The sequence below is a fragment of the Chinchilla lanigera genome, unplaced genomic scaffold, assembly GCF_000276665.1.
Source record: "Chinchilla lanigera isolate Chin_1 unplaced genomic scaffold, ChiLan1.0 scaffold00015, whole genome shotgun sequence".
NCBI lineage: Eukaryota > Metazoa > Chordata > Mammalia > Rodentia > Chinchillidae > Chinchilla > Chinchilla lanigera.
Window position 1 is genome coordinate 23,092,664 of NW_004955416.1, and position 17,392 is coordinate 23,110,055.

Here is a 17,392-nt window from a genome sequence, read left to right on the forward strand (position 1 = left end):
GACCAGAGTTAACTCCTATCCTTTACTATCTCATAACCTAGCATGTGTTGCTGGAGTCCCTGGAGTGACTGGGAAATCAGTTGTTCTTTACCCACTATCTTAGTCTGTTTATTGCTGCTGTAACAGAATAATTGAGACCGGTGAATTTATAAACCATAAGAGTTTATTTGGTGAATGGCTCTGGAACTGGAAAGATTAAGAATCTGCCTCTCACATCTAGTGAGGCCCTTCACAATACATGATTTCATAGAAGAAGGAGGAGGGCCAGTGAGCCAGAGGTAGAGAAAAATCAGACTGCATTGAGCCTTTCTTTCCATAATCCACTTTGGAGAGAACCAGTCCACTCCTGTGATGGCAGCATTCATCACCTCTTAAAATCCCCAACTATTAATATCATCACAGTGGCAATTAAATTTCAACATAACTTTTGGAAGGGACAGTCACAGAATAGAGACCACTTTGTAAACATGTCTTTTCTCAGGCTACATTGCCCAAAACCTAATACTGCGTCTCAGTCTCGCAGTATAGCCAACCCTCCACATGCCTTGTCTTGATGCTTTACAGAACTGGGCAAGTAGAGCACTGGAAGCCATGGAAAAAAAATTCCCACCAAGGATAGAAGCTTTCTTTCCACCTGCAGACAGCCTCTCTCGGGGAGAAATGGGAATGTCAATGTAAATATACTTCCCTGAGCGACAAGTAGTACTGCACCTAGGCAGCTGCTTTTAGTCCTGACTCATTTCTGTGACAATATCAGGATTACTAACACATAAGACAAAAACCAGATCCTATCCTAAGAATAATAGTAAGGTACTTATGAAATGACTTTCTATGGGAAGAAAAGAAGGAAATTTGAATTAATTATTCTTTTGATAAATGCCAATAGAATGATATCTTGTTTATTGAAGATACAACAAATCATTTGCTATTTTATTTAAAATTCAAATGAGCAAATGAACTAAGAGTTCTGGTTAATATATGTTTTCAAGTTATTTGAGCTTTATTTTAGTTATTTTCTTTTGAAATCATTTCTAAATGTTTATGAGTGTAGAAATATATTTTCTACATATAATTTGAAAAGCATTGGAAAAAGTGAAGAAGAAATGAAAATTACACATTTTTCATTCTGCCACTCACAGGTAAGTATCATTAATAATTAGGATTTTTTGTTATATTTCTCACATATGTTTATGGATATATCTCTCTATCTATCTATCTATCTATCTATATACACATACAGATTGGGACATATTATGTTATATATATTGTATCAATTTGTTTTCCATTGCTAAAACAAAATATTTCGGGCAAGCTATTCTTTTAAAAGTGCTTACTTTGCCTCATGGTTCTGAATGCTCAAAGCTGAAAGGATGCATTTCACGGTGATCTTCTTGCTGCCAGAATCTTGAGCTGGTACAGGGCATCACTTCGGTGAGACACCAAGGATATGGAGTGTGTGTCTGACCTAGTTTCTGTCTCTCTTCTAATAACCTATCAAGGCTCAGTCATGCGAGCTCTACCTTACTTCTTTATCTAATCCTAGTCATCTCCCAAAGGCCTTACCTGTAAGCACAAGAGTCACCATAAGAGTCCACCTTCCTGCAATATCACAAAAGGGATTGATTACATTTTAGCACATGAACCTTTGGGGAATACAGTCAAACTGAATCCAACCCACTGCATATATGTTATGTGCATTTTTCACTAAAAGTAATTTCATGCATATGCCCCAAAACTTTTTAATATTGTGAAAGCAAGGTTTTTCTAGTATATATTATTCAACCTAGAATATTTTATTAATTCCTTTTATATGGCAATGATAACATTTTGCATCAATTTGGAAAGGTTAGATTAATCAAGCATTTTTGATAGATACCTTTGGCAAGGGTGTTGTTAGATTTAGTTCCCTCCCCTCACAACGTACACTAAAAGATATCACTGACAATGAAGCATAAAAATTAAAATATAAAAAATTTTCTAAGGGGCTGGGGATTTAGCTCAGCGGCAAAAGTGCCTGCCTGGCAAGTGCAAGGTCGTGAGTTCGGTTCCCGGTACCAGAGAAAAAGAAACAAACAAACAAACAAACAAAATTTCTAAGCATATGATAAGGCATTAAGTAAAATACTGTGATTTACAGAATTTTTACATAAGTCATGTACAATTTTAATCAAATTAGAGAAAACATTTGCAACACTGAATAGCTAATATATGTAAATACATAATACATAAGTATAAATAGCATATGAAATGTATGAGTGCTCTAAAAAAGGTTCAAAGTACAATAAGAAGCTATGAGAAATAAAATATAAAATATGTATTCAAATTCAGTAGTGATCAGCAATGTATATCACTTACCACCTTGTAGTCAAAAACCAATTGATTTACTTATTCTTTAAATCAAATCATTATTGGACATCATAAGTATACATAATATTTTATATGTATTATTTTTAATTCAACATAAAATTCATAAAAACTGTGTTGCCCCTTTTTATTAATTTTTATCTATTCTTGGTGACAGATTGATATTAGACATATCTTGTATTAGTCAGTTACTGCTGTATAACAAATAATGTCAAATTTCAGTGGCATATAACAAGGCTTTAAAATCATTGACTAATTTTTCTCTGAAATTCCTCAGTCAGATAGAGTGGTTAATCTCATTTTGCTGGGTGTAGGGCAAATGTATTTCATCCTCAAACTATCCTTCTGAGGCCATCAGGCTAGTGGGCATATTTGTTTTCTGAGGATGGCATCAGCAAGAAGAATCAACAACCTACACAACCTTATTTCAAATCCTTCTGGTATCATATGTCTAATTTAAAATTAGCCAAACTAAGTCACACTACTAACCAATCCCAGTCAAGTAGGGAAAGAGACTCCACTTTTTAATAAGAGTTTATTGTAAAGTTATATTGCAGAGTTTGTAAATATGGATAAAAAGAAGAATTACTATCAGTAAGACTCCCTAGCCTATGCAGGTATGTCTGTGTGTATATGTATAAGGTTAAAGATCTCACTTTTATCTGTCCATTACCAATGTACTTAACTACAATGGACAACATCAATGGGAATGAATAAAAGTGAGCTTTTTCCCTTCTTTGGCATAGTTACTTAACTCTGTGAAATGACCATTATAAGTATAAATGGATACACTCAAAAATTTATTTGCATAGATGGCGATGGCAGTACTATTTATATTAGTGAAAAATTGGAACCAATCTTCTCTTATCATTAGTTCTATATTTCCTTATTGCATTTAACTTGACTGAGCATAACATTTCTCATTACTGTAGTGTATGATGGCGTACAAGTTTGACCGAGTAACAGAAATCCATTTTTCCTATGGAATCTAGCAAAACTATTTAAATTGATTAACTTTAACTCATTTGTTGATCATCTATTGAATCTTAGGAATAAAAAATTAGTCATATTCTTTCTGATTTCAAATTGCTTGATAGTCACCGGACAGCTGGGGAGACAGTCTGTCTATACAAGCCACAGTAGATCTTTACAAGTGCAATGATAATGAGATGTCCTGAATATTAAGGGCTCTGGACTGCAGGCAACTAACTCATCTAGAAGAATCAGGGCAGAAGTCTAACAGTGAAATATAGTTAAAAATGGTAAATATTAACCAGGGGTAGTCAACACTGATACATTTGAAAATGCCAAGATTATACAAACATCTTTCACCCATGGCTTCTGATTGACATCTCTACCATGCTTTGGGGGAAGAAACAAGGTCCAATTTCTCTGGTCCAAGGCCTGGAAAAAAAATGAGAAGTTCCCAGAATAAGTGACCTTGAAAGGAGACAGAGAAAGATCCCTGCTCCTGATAAGTTGTAAATTTATTTCTTATTTTGACTTCTAGTTCAAGGTTCCAATGTTAACTGCATTTTACAGTCCCTAATAAAATTTTGTAACAGTGCAAGGAGAGGAGGGTTCATTCACTTATGAAGGTTGAGTGGAAAAGAAATGAATTATAACTTCATTAGATTCCTCTTACTTTATAACACCAAGGTATGAACTCATGGAGACTGCAGTTTCCACAAGTTCACTTTTCTGGGCTAGATCTAGAACATCCCCCAAGAGTCTTATGTGTCCAGACCTGGTACTTGGAAAAGGTGACTGGATCATGGGGCTGGTATGCTCATTAGTAGATTGATCCATTGATGAATGTAAAACTAGATGTGCTGTGAGGAGATGCAGCATTGTTGGAAGAGGTGGATCACTGGGACGTGTCTTTGGAAGGTGTACCTCCCTTTCCGCTTATGTCTTTGTCCCTCCTTCCTAGGTGCCATGATTGAACAGCTATCCTCTGCTATACCTGCCCATGAACTGAATCTCCACAAACCACAAGCCCAATAGAATCACTCCTCCTTTAAGGTGTCATCGTTGGGTATTTTGTCCCAGCAATGGAAAGCTGACTGATATGGCCACAGTTACGGGCAAAAAGCTGTCAAGTAAGTGCAATGTCAAAAGCACTGGGAGATTCTTTGGTTTATACTACATTCTTTTCTTGGTTTCTCTCCTTATTAATGTGCTTAGCAAATATTGCAGCAAACATTAGAAGATTTAACTCTTTAAGTGCCTTGAAATTATTTAGTATCATAAATATATTTGTTATGATCAGCTAACATCAGATCAACATTCACAAGGAGGGCAGTAAGCCATATTTAAACTAAAGACTGACTCCACCTTTGCCTATTGGGTTAGAAATACTACATTTAGGAAACAGGGGCGGGGCTGCCCCTCAGTCTCTGTCAAACAGTTTGAAAGTCCAAATCAAGATTCAAGAGCCTCTGAAATTTCCCTAAGGTCTTAAAAATAGAAAAAAAATATGGAGGCTCACTGGCTACAAACAACCCGTTTCTTCTGATTAATTTTGAGGAAGAGTTTTGAGCAGTGGGTTTGGGGGTCCTTGATTTAAGCAGCATCAGCAAAAAGAATCTCTTCTTTATCTGGAATTAACTACAAATTCAATTAGAATAAAAATCTTCAATCACTGCATGGAAGGGATTTTACACAGAGAAAAGCAGATGTTCTAGCAACATTGAGAGCACTTTGCCTAGCAGTCTACGAAATTTTCCATCTTGTGAGCCCAATCAGTGGTGAAAAATACACAGAGGCAGCTTCTCCAACTTGCAAAACAGCTTCCATTTCCTGTGATCTTTTAATTAGATTTACTTCTTTAAGCAAAGTAATATCAGGCTGAAAGAATGAATAGAGAGAGGCTCTGCTTAATATTGGGTTAGGAAGTGCAGCTAGAGCAGGGGGAAAGGTTTATTTCAGGGGTTCTTTTAAAAATAAAGCTTTTGTTCATTATTATGGATTTGTTCTGTTGGACAAAAAATAATAATAAAATTAAGCACTTGAGGTTGTGTTGAGATTATACCTCAGTTCTATTTTTAGCTTTGAACAGATTACAGACAATAGAGCATAAATGGTAATTAGAAGAGATTTAGAGCAGATGTTATAGAACACTTTTTGAGGTGGGGAAAGTGAATGTGCAGGATGGTCCATGAGTGGAGGTTATAAATAAAGAGACTCCAGGCCACATATAGGGACTCAGGCACTAAAATTGAAGGGAGACAGATTGGCTACAGCCAATCTATGTTTGGTTTCTGGAAATGTTTGGCCTTTGTATTTTTAAGCCTGCTTGAACTTGTATTTCTTTAATCAGAATAGAGAGAGAACTTCAAAGGCACAGGTGAGATTGTGTTCTCTGTTTTGTGAGAGAGAAGCAGTGAATTGTCACAGCTTGAGTACAAGTGACCGTTTACTCTTTACAGCTGTCTGTTACTAAATAAGACAAAACAAGTCCACACGATGCTCAGTTTCTACTTCCGTCCCTCCTGTGGTGTTGAAATGTACCATATCTTCTTTCAGGTTCTTCTCATTGGGATGACAAGAACATACTTACAGGTGTTTTTATTTGAAATCCCCATAACTCATATTTGAAATAATAAAGCTCCCCAAATCAAGCAAGAATGTTTTTTAAAACTATAAATCAGCTGATAAACTCTACTGTTTAAAATGGTTAAGGTGTCTCATCTTAAGGAAAACATCTTGGGTCTTCATTTTTCTTTTTTCCAAAACTCTCCTTCAAGTCACTACAGTCCACTCATTTTGTTTTAAGATGCATTTAACGTCTCCTTGGTGCTGCACAACTTTGTGGGCAATAAGGATGAAGAAATAAACAAGGAACAGTGAAGTCCAGGGAGTGTCCTCTGGCGGAGGATGATGGAATACAAGCACAGGAAACTATCAAATATAGGTGTGGATGGTGAAGGGAACTATGCACAAAGGTAGAGGTGTGAGAAAGCAGATGCAAATGCAACACCTGAGAACAGTATCATCAAATTCTTCTGCAGAGGTAACAAAGGGGTGGACTGAAGCCAGCAGAACTGTGAGAATTCCATATCCTGGGAACCACCTGAGATCTCCTGGAATTCTGAGAGACTGAATGTATCCAGAATGGGGTTAGCTGTGGACGTTTGAAACACATGTACAAACAAAACATTCTTGAAAATATTCTAATATTCAGCAAAACATTGTGGTTTTAAACCAATGTAAGGCTTTTGCTTCAATCCTGATTTACTGAGAGCGGAAGGTATATGATCTTACTGAAAAAATCAGCATCTCTCTGATTCCTGATTGAAGAGAAGACTATAGGGGACAAAAGAGGAGGAAGGGGATTAAGCAGGGAGGCAGGTCATGTGGCATGAGGAGAAGTGAGTGGCTATGGGCTCAGAAGGCTTTGTGGGAGATGGTAACAAGTGGAGCAAAATGCTGAAGGTGAACTGCATGGATTATTATGCAAAATCTGCCCCATCCTTAGACTGCATAAGTATAAAGAAGGCCTATTTCCATGTATTTATAAAGTACACAGGTGGAGTTGGGTAGAAAAGTCCCTCATACTCTTCAAAATGAGATGGCCTGGCCCTTACAACTGCCTGAGTTTGCTACCCTCGCCAGTTACTCTGAAGGCTCCCCAGCTCTACTCTCCGGGTTCCTATGATACTGTTGTATGTGCCTGTCCCATGAACCACATTCCCATCATTACTGTTTCCAAGTGTATCACTCTGGACTTTTTAAAATTTATTTCACATTCCTAAGGTCTAGAACATATTCTTGCAGTTAGTGGGTGTTAAGTTACTGTTGAATGAGTGATGAAATGAATAAATGCATGATTAAAAAATAAATAAACAAAAGATGGATTTTTAGTAATGATATTTCCTGCCAAAGTTCCAACAACAGAAAAGTTCCACATAAGATGGAGAGCATTCCAGGCAGGAGCATTGTAAATCTGAGTCTCAGCTGGGCAACATAGCAAGAACCTGCCTCAAAAATAAATAAATTAATTAATTACTTAATCACAAAAGGGCTGAGGATATAGCTAAGTGGCAGGCCACCCCTGGATTTGATCTCTAGTACCACAAAAAAAGGAGATGGGAGTTTTCATTCTCTCAAAAATTAAGTACTTCCTAAGTATTCTAAATTGATAGATGTGTATATCCTCAGTAGATTACTTGATAACATTTTGTCAGTTGTAAAGTGGTAAGTGTTATGCTTTGCGTCTGGCTGTCCCCCAAAGCCTCATGCAGTCATGGAGTGATTTTCTAGACTTTATGATTGATTCATAGGTATGAGTGCTACAGCAGCCCTGGAGGAGGTACTTGGCGTATAATGTAAGGGAGGGAAAGAGGCTGCTTGCCTCTGCTCCTGCCCTTGTACTCTTGTTGCTTTCTGCTGTCTGCCTCCATGAACTGTTGCCCTCTGCCATGTGCCACTCTGTCTTGGAGCCAGCTGAATGAGGACTGAAACCTCCACAAACTGTGAGCTAAATAAACCTTTCCTTCCTCAATATGTGCATCAGGTATTTTGTCTCAGCAGTAAGAGGCAAGTAACCAAGACAGTGAGTATAAATGATATCATATATATTCATATAACATAAATACTACAATATGCATATATTAATATAGAATATATACAGTGATACCTTGGTTCTCAAACTTAATTTTTCCATGATTCTGGGGACAAACCCAATTACACAATAACTGAATCAAATTCAATGGTTAGATTCACTGTTGGTCTTATGGGGAAATTTGATTTGGTTCTTATCCAACTTGGTTTGCAACCAGAATCATGGAAAGAATTAAATTCATGAACTGAGGTACCACTGTATTTATATATAAGAAGGGTTATATATAGTCTTTTCTGTATCAGGTGTGAAACCTTTCATCCTCCCAGGCTTAGGGGCACAGTATTAGGGAGAAGTCATAAAGAGAAAAAGTAGCAAGACCTGTGTATGGGTTCCTTGCCATAAAACAGGTGATTGATGCAAAGAATGAACTGCACAGAAGGAAACTGGGTGGTGGTGGCAGCTCCTTCTCCTGAAACAAAATGTTATGGCTTGTGTCTAGGTGTCCCCCTGAAAACCTCATGTGGTTGTAGGTAGGTGTTTTTCAGAGGTGGGTGGATCTGGGTTGTGTAATGTTGGAATTAAGGGTATGATGCTGGGATTGATCCATGGTGTGACTCTGGGATTAAGGGGCCCTAAACTGGCTGTGAGCGCTACTTCCCCTAAGGGCAGGTAGCTTGGGTAGAATATAAGAGACAAAAAGAGGGTGGCTGGGGCCATTTGCTTGTTCTTTGCTACTTTGCTGCTTTGATGACTTCTGCTTACCAGGCACTGAGTCTCCTCTCTGTCACCCATCTGCATGCTGTCCTGCCTTGGAGCAGCCAACTATGGGCTGAGACGTCTTCCAACTGTGACCTGAAATAAACCTTTTCTCCTTTAACTTTGGGTGTTGTGTATTTTGTCTCAGCAACAAAAAAGTTAACTAAGTGGAAAGGAAAGGAAGGTCTGAGATGGCTTAGCATGTTCAAGGAAAGGAGAATGAAAGGCTATCAGAAATTTCAGAGTATTGAAGGTCAGGGATTTGGTAAGAGTTACTGTAGACCTTGAGACTGTTGAGTTCGGGAACTCCTGAATACCTGAGAAAGATCTGATGAAAGATGGGGATTTCTCTTTAGTGGGCCTCCTCTAAATGTCACATGCCGTATCACTCAAGTTCACATACAATCAGACCATGTAGATAGAAAGGAGGGTGCACACTTTAGATTAGAGCCTTGCATACAGTATTTACCCACATTTCATTCTATTTCTTTTGGTACATAAGGGGTTAAGAAGCACCTTCATGGTCATTTTCATCTTACCCTGGATACCCTGGAGAAATAAGTAGAGTTGATGTAGTCATGCTCATTTTACTGGCAATGAAGTAGGTTTAGAGGGTCCGAATGTTTGTCCAAGGTTGCATAAGATTCAAGTGACACTGTCAAAATGCTTTGATTCTCTGTCCAGAGTAATGTAACCATTAGATATAAGGCTTGCAGAACTTTGCCTTAATTAACTTTTATTTTGACATAATTGTAGATTTCCATCACATGGTAGGAAATAAGGTAGAGTAATCCTTTACCTGTTTCTCTCAGTGCTAACAACTTGTAAAACCATAGCATAATATATCAGATACTGAAACTGATACAGTCAAGATAAAGGGTTATTTTTTCCGTTCCTACAAAGTTCTTCATGTTGTCCTCATAGCCATGGCCAGTTCCCTCATTCTTACCCCTTCTTAGCCCTAAGTTGTTTTCTATAATGTTGTCACTTCAATAATGTTATATAAATGGAACCATACACTATAGCTTTTGTCATTCTCCATCATTCTCTGATGACTAGCCCTGATCGTTTCAGTGTTACACGTATAACTAATGCAAGGTTTTCTTTTATTGATATATGCATAAGATATCATGGTCTTCTTGACCAGTTCATCTTCAAAGGATATCTGAGTTGAGTTTCTGTTTCCATCTTTAGTTCTCAAAAGTTTGACTAGGGAATCTTTTAGTATGGATAGCTGTTGAATTTATCCTGTTTGAGGTTCACCATGTTTCTGAAATCTGATTGATATCTTTTATTAAATATAGGGAAACTTCAGCTGTAATTTGTTAAGGCACCTGTTTTCAAGTTTGCCTTCTTTCTCACTAGGACTTTGGCAGTGTAACTGTTACATCTTTTCTATATATATATATAATTATACAGGTCATTGAGCTAAGTTCATTTTTTTCTTGTCTATAGTTTCTCTCATGATAAGCAATTTCTATTGCTGTCTTTTGGTCCATGGATACTTTTTCTTTGTGTTTCCATTATTTTGTAGAACCCAGGCCTTGGCTTTTTAGTTGGTTATTGCATTTTTAATCCATTTGACTCATCTCTATATATCTATTTTTTTTTTTTTTTGGTACCAGGAATCGAACTCAGGGCCTCACACTTGCCAGGCAGGCCCTGCACCTGCTGAGCTACATCTTCGGTTGTATACCCATCTTTTGTGGTGACATCCTGTGTCTTTGCAGAAGTGTTCTGTTCCAACAGTTTCACTAATGTTTGTAATTTCTCTTTGGAGGATTTCTATGATGGCTGCTGTCAAGTCTTTGAAGGACAACCTTCACATTTGTGTCATATAGATTGCAGAACATGTTTGCTGTCCTGTTAGAGTGAATTTGAGCTTTCTCTTGTTCTTGCAATGATGAGTGATTTGCTCTTGAAATCTAGGTACTTGGATACTGTACTGAGAGACTGTGGACTTACTTCGCCCTCCTGTTTAGGTGGTCTCCTGCTGGCAGAGAAGTGGTGACACAAGCTTACTGTACTGCTAGGTGGAAATAGAAGTCAGACTTTCAATGACACTTCCCTCTATGAGAGGGGCATGGATGTCTTTTTATTGCTCCCCAAATGGCCTTCGTTGATTCCCCAAGTTTGGGGAGGTTTGCTTGAATATCTGCAGGGATGAGAATCCTGGCTCTCTCTCAGTGTCATTTGGCACCATTAACTCAGTTTTGTGGTGTTTTGTTGAAAGTTATTGTCTAAGCATTTTCCTGTGTTGTTTGGTTGCGCCTTTCCAGGTCTTTTGGAGAGAGGGAGAGAGGAAGGGGGTGGAGAGAGTGAGAGAGAGAGAGAAAAGAGAGAGAGAGAGTGTACAAGCTTTTGTTGTGGACTTTCTTGTTTGAGCCCATTATTATTTTTGGATCCTTGGTTCGGAACTCTAGGTCTGAGATGTAGGAGGCAAAGAGGAAGCTTCTCAGGTGTTGTTCTTAAGCCGTAGTTTCCTGGTCAGACTGCTTTCTTCTTTGCACACTTCAGGGTCTTCTTTAGCATATTTCATGTCAACTTCCAGTATTTTGCTGTGCATAGAAGAAGGAAATAGTGAACATTTCAAGTTGTGAAAGACTTTTTAAAAGAACATTCCAGGGCCAGGAATGTAGCTCAGTGGCACAAGTGCCTGCCTGGCAGGTGCAAGGTCCTGAGTTCAATTCCTGATACCTAAATAAATAAATAAATAAATAAATAAACAAACATTTCTCCAATCAGAGGCATCAATCATCAAAATACTCCACAAGAAGACAACATCTGCATCTTTTTCTCTTTAGAGCAAAATTATTTTTTTTTTACCAATAAGCAGGCTCCAAAATAATTGATATTTCATAAAAAATTAATGTTTTACTTATGGCAGATGTACAAACTTATTTGAAGTCCCTAAAAATCAGTCCCTTGAGCCATTTTTATGTGTATGGAAATCATTCCCTCAACCAGCACCTCATAAGGAGACTACACTGCAGGGAGAACTTGGAGGACAGGCAGATTGGCCACTGCTGACCTTTAATTTTCCTCTTCAGGTAACCTCACAAGACAACTCAGTTCAAAACCTGCCTTGAATACTTTACATCTTATTAGGCCTGTTCTCATATCAACAGAAGGGTAAATTATTTTAAGCACTGAAGCAATACCATCAGTGAAGAGATGGTTTCTGTATCTAAGAGCGCTTCTGGTGACCATCCCAACCATAAGAGTCAAACATTTTTTGTTGTTGTTGCCATTATCTACTTCCCCAAAGCAGTAACCACTCCTCATGATGTACAATAGCGAAGAGTCCATCCCCGATTGAATATAGAATTTGTCAAATTCGGGGGCTGGGGATTTAGCTCAGCGGCACAGCACCTGCCTGGCAAGCGCACAAGGTCGTGAGTTTGATTCCCGGTACTCAAAAAAAAAAAAAAAAGTTGTCAAATTGGGTACATTTGTCAGTTTGGCAAACAATTGGGTAAATGCAAAAGGTTTAGCTGACCAATGAATGGCTATATAGTGGTGGTGTGAATGAATTATTTCAAATGATTTTCCACATTCAATTTTTCTGATATTTTGGCCATGAGCCAAGATAAGTAATATCACTAACCTACTGGCTAAAATTTAGTTGATGAGCTGATTCACACTAGTAGGAATTAAAACTTGGAGTTGTGTTGTCAATAAACTGTGTGCATTATGTTTCAACAAAACATACGTGTGATGTCATTCAGCCAAACTAACAATGAACTTCTTTCACATCATCAAAGATGCCACATTTTTGGTTTGCCTTTTTTCTTTAGAATTTTTCTATACCCATAAACAGTTTGAAACCCAGAACTACTATTCTTTAGAAGTTTTCAGCTGAAATATTTTAAAGACATATACCTATTTTAAATGGAAAAGAAGACATATCTATGTCTCTATTTTCCTGTCAAAAAAGTGAAAAAGGGATGCCTGGATTTTGCGTAAGCATTAAAATATTGATATTTTCAGTGAAGAGAGAGCTAAAACGATTGGCATTTGTGCTGTTGCTGCTTCTACAAGCAACAGTGATGCTTAAGATTTCCAAGATATGTATCTATTTTCAGTGACTATCTTGTCAAATGCACAGATCACAATGTGCCCAGCTTCTGAGTTTGTTTTAAACTTAGAAAATGTGCATTCTGAGCTCACCTAGATAGCACAAAGAAGGAACATCTAGCCGTCTGGAGAGAGCAAGAAAATATGGATCAGGACTTGTCTTTCGGATGAACTTTGGCACCCCCGTCACAGATTTTACAGGCTCAATTTCTCTGTCACCAACCTCACTAACAAGAGGGTATTACAATTTTGCTGACATCGGTGACCCGGCATCTTTGAATTATTCCCTGCTTCGGTTTACAGAGGAATAAACTGGTAATTAATTATATATCAGAACATGAGCACCAACCTGGCAATAATGTACAGGCTAAGAACGCTCTATTTACATATGTAGGTTATTTAAAATATGTCTTGTTAAATAAATATTTAAAATACCTCCTTATTTAGCGTATAAACTGTTTGGACTGAGGCTGCAGTGTGACTCATCACCCAATTTTCAAAAGAACGGGAGAGTCGCCATAGATTTTCATTGCTGCCTGACCTGCAAAATCTCCATCTCAGTAGATGGCAGGGCGCACAGAAAACACTTCTAGCAAAAACAACAATATAAATAATTTACATTCACGCTCAAATATATAACGAAGGGGGAAATTTTCTCCTCAGAAAATCATCGAAGTTATCTTTATCTTGAGAGCAGATATGTAGAACAAGAGGCCTAAGCATAAATTATCCCCAGTGGACACGACCACCTCAGAGAGAGGACTCAGAAGAGGACAGGAAGTAAGAGAAACAAATGATTTCAAACAAAATGTTCCTCCTCTGTGGGTCATTTTCCCCTTGAAAATGTCCAGAATTACTTTTAAAGGGAAATAAAATATAATGCAGAATTTAAGCGTTTTTCCATCCCTCTCAAATCAGCACAGAGCCACCGTCCTCACAACCATCATAATAATGGAGGGTGCATGGGACAAGGGCAGTGTGGGAAGCCAGACTCCACAATTCCCAGAAGGGGCCACGCTCAGAATTAGCCAGAGGCTGAGTGGAGTGTTCGAAATATTTTTGGCACCCAGAAGTTAGTTTTTTTTTTTTTTTTTTTTTTCTTTTTTTTTTCTGGAGAATCTGTCTTTAAACCAGAAATCTCACAGGTCTCTCTCCGGAGCATGCTGCTCTTCACAGAACGGATTTGCAAACATGGCAGCGTTGGATCCACCAGGGGGAGCAGTTCACCAGGACAAGACAGACCTTCCCCAAAGGAAGTCGCTGAAGGCTCCTCTTCCTGTCAATTTATACAGCTGACAACGACCCTGATTTTTATCCGTTCTCCTAGATGTGGCACTCATATACCTCACACTGGTTTCATACGGCCAACTTCACGCTGGGGAGATATATGTTGTTCCATCGGGGACGCATATGTCCATAAGCAGACTTCTCAGCAGGACGTGAAACCAGTGCTTGCAATTTATAGAAATTCCGAGTTTTATTATAGGAATGTATCTACGCCAGCTTTTAGGACAGAACTGATAGCTTCATCCAACTAGTTATTCTATACTTATTCTGGCGCAGGGATCGAATCTGGGTATGTTGGGACGGGGGATGGAGGTGAACCTCCAAGTCTGGAAATCAGGCATCTACCCCAGTTTGCTGATATCCCTGCTTCTCTCTCAGTAAACCTTTCCCCCTTCCTTTAACCAGAGCCTTGGGGCTGGGAAAGAAAACAGCTGTCACAGAAGGGCTGGTGTGGGTGATAAGCCCTTTCTGTGCAGGCTCAAACTTCAAGACCAGCCTGTCCAAACAAAACAACTGTGAGTTTTAGTGGCCCTATGTCTGGGCAGAGACCACCCCCCCCCCACGCCTGGTGGTGAAGAAAGGAAAGACAAGCAGTAGGGTAGCTAGTCCCTGCAGCATTTTGCAAATGGTTGCACAATTCACTGAAGGAATTTCTCTAGAGGAGCCAAGTTTAATTTTTGATAGAGGTCAGTCCTCTTGGACCCTTATTCTAAACCTCTTTCACGTCACCACAGCTCATTGATTTTCACAGAGTCCTTGCTGCTAAAGGCACAGACCCTGGTTCAGTGGCTCTGGCATCACCTCTGAACTCACCAAGGATGTGGAGCCTCGGGCCCCATCCTAGACATCCTGAATCAGTATTTAGGTGACTGGCCCAGAAGATACATAAAGGGCTTAGGGAAAATTTCAAAAGGAGGCAGAGAGTCCAAGACTACTGCCTGGTCTTGGCATGTGTATCCCACTCTTGAAGTAGCAGTGTGCAACTAGAGTTTCATCTTTCAGATGAAAAAGACCTATTCTGCCATGTTTGTTCCTCACAGGTAGGAGCTTCATTGTGGAGATGAAATGATGCTGGGCACTTAGAGGATCCTGCTGACATCTCTTTCCCTTCAGAACTGAATTTTGAAGGCGTGCAATTAATCAGGGATGTGGTTATCAACATTTTCTTCAACTTTATTCTTATTTTTTGTTCTTTTAATTTTCATTATTTGTGAATAAACCATGTAGAAAGAAATCATGAATCTCAAGTCATCCTCAAATACTTTTACTCTTTAGGTGCTATACTGCATGGCTTTGAAGTTGAGAAAAATGAAAGAGCTAATATAATTGGGATTTTTAATACAGTTCTAAAATCCATATTTAACACTGCTTTGTCAAAGCTAACTAAGGAAGGAAACTCATTCTAGAAAAAAAGGAGGAAATGATCCCATAAAAAATACCTAAGTTTGAGAGAGTACAAGCCAAATGCCAACAAACACATCTGTTAATATTGTCATCTGACTTCTGTCCCAGTGAATGGAATTGGTGACAGGTGTTTATGTTGTAGTATGATATAGTTTGTATTTCTGTGAAGGACAGGATTTAAGGAGGAGGATTCTATATTGCTCATTTTCTCTTTGAGAAAATATAATTCTTTTGTAGATTCTATAATACTATACTCTGAATTTTGGCACAAACTCATGAGAAGGTCAAAATAAACTTAATATCAACCATTGGTCACCAAGTTAAACATATCCCTTCTGAAGACAATCGGTGAAAAGTATACTTTCAATATGGGGTTTATTTTCTGACAGAGAAAAAGTTTGCTTTTTGTTTTGCTTTTGCACTGCTGGAGATTGAACCAAGGACTTCACACACCTCAGGTAAATGTTGTACCACTGAGCCACCCCTATAGCCCTCCAAAAGAGGTTTAACCCCCTTGGCAAGAGGAAAGGCAGGTCTCAAGCTGATGACTGAGTTTTGCCAAGGCCTAACCTTGACATCTAAATCCTTCACAAAGAAGATCATCATTCTGGAGCCCTCTAGAAAATCTGCTATGGGAGTGGGATAATCATAAATATCCTGCTGAATATGACCAGCTTGGCAGAGTAGCTGCACTTACAGAGAAAGAGTACTAACCAGAGTGTTTTTGACATCTCCTAAGATCTTCTGTGCTGTCCTTTGAGATGGACTTCATCAGACTGTTTTCTCTCTAGGCTTCCCTTCGCATTTTCAAAAGATACTTGGACCTGCCAAGGTGCAAACTGAGGATCAGGCAATGAGTTGTTATTTTGGACCCACTTCAAAGGAACATGTGCATCAAATAAAGCACCGTGGTTATTTAGTCCTTACCCTTAAGCCAGCCTCATTGTTTAATTCTGTATTCCAGATCATTTCATTATGTTCCATGTATATTCTAGCACATCACATTTTGTCTGTCTGAGATTCCAGATATTTAACATCACACTCCTTGACTCTAATTTAGATTGCTTCTGTCGGAATGTAGCAAGGGGAGTGCTGATACGTTAGACTTTCATCTTGAATGGAAAAGAAGAGCATGGGGGAGGAGCAGATCAGCTTCTTTCTAATCCAGACTCATTGCTGATGTCCATTGGCAGACAGGCTTGGGAGTGGTGGGACTTATGCAGCAGCCCCCAATCTGAGCTGCTTTGCGGAGCCTAGAAGTCAGCAGAGGTGAGATCCCTATTTGCAGGAAGCTCTCATTGGTTTAGATCCAAGAAATCTGTGAGTTGGAAACTTTTTAAGAACACAGATCTTCCACTTCCCCTTGAGCTTCTTAATTTTTACAACCAGAATCGTGGAAGAAAAAGTTCTTTTCTCTCTTGTCAGGCATTAAAATACAAGCTAAATAATTAGTATGAGTTATCACTGCTCTTGTTTCAAGCCATGTAGCCATATTCACAAATATCAAAGTACTTGGCAAGATGAAAACAACCCCAGACATGTAGGAGTGAAGTATTTCCAACATCTCCAAGAGACAATAAAATATCATCCATTCTTTTATTCTTCCTCGGGACCAAATTTCTTTGGAGAGAAACCTTTACTGGAATGGAGCAAAAATATGAGCATTTGAAATATACTCCATAGCAGTCTTTAATTGATGTCCTTTTTGTCTTTCTTAACAAAATCCAAACTTTCAGAGGGCTTTGGGACTAAGCCCTTCTTTTATCTCCCATTCTTGTAAGTGCTCTCAGTCTGCACCGGAAAGAGATGAATCAGAAGAGTCCCATGATCAGGCTCAAGTTCTGCCACATCTTATCCCAGAATTGTTTGCAAGACCTCTGCAATTAAAACAAGGCCAAAGAAAGAGCTTAGAAAATGCAGGCTCATTGGGAAGACGTA

The 17,392-nt window shown here is 38.6% G+C and overlaps 1 long non-coding RNA gene across 1 annotated transcript in view; it reads right to left on the reverse strand.

Annotated features, from left to right (window-relative positions):
* Positions 1-8,807: 8,807 nt before the first annotated feature.
* LOC102022916 overlaps positions 8,808-17,392 on the reverse strand; it is a 31,573-nt gene continuing 22,988 nt past the window's right edge. Inside the window, exons 3-4 of the long non-coding RNA XR_001233353.1 lie at positions 16,169-17,331; positions 8,808-11,244 (exon numbers count right to left, since the gene is read on the reverse strand). This is a non-coding gene — a long non-coding RNA (uncharacterized LOC102022916). The remainder of the gene's footprint in view (positions 11,245-16,168; positions 17,332-17,392) is intronic.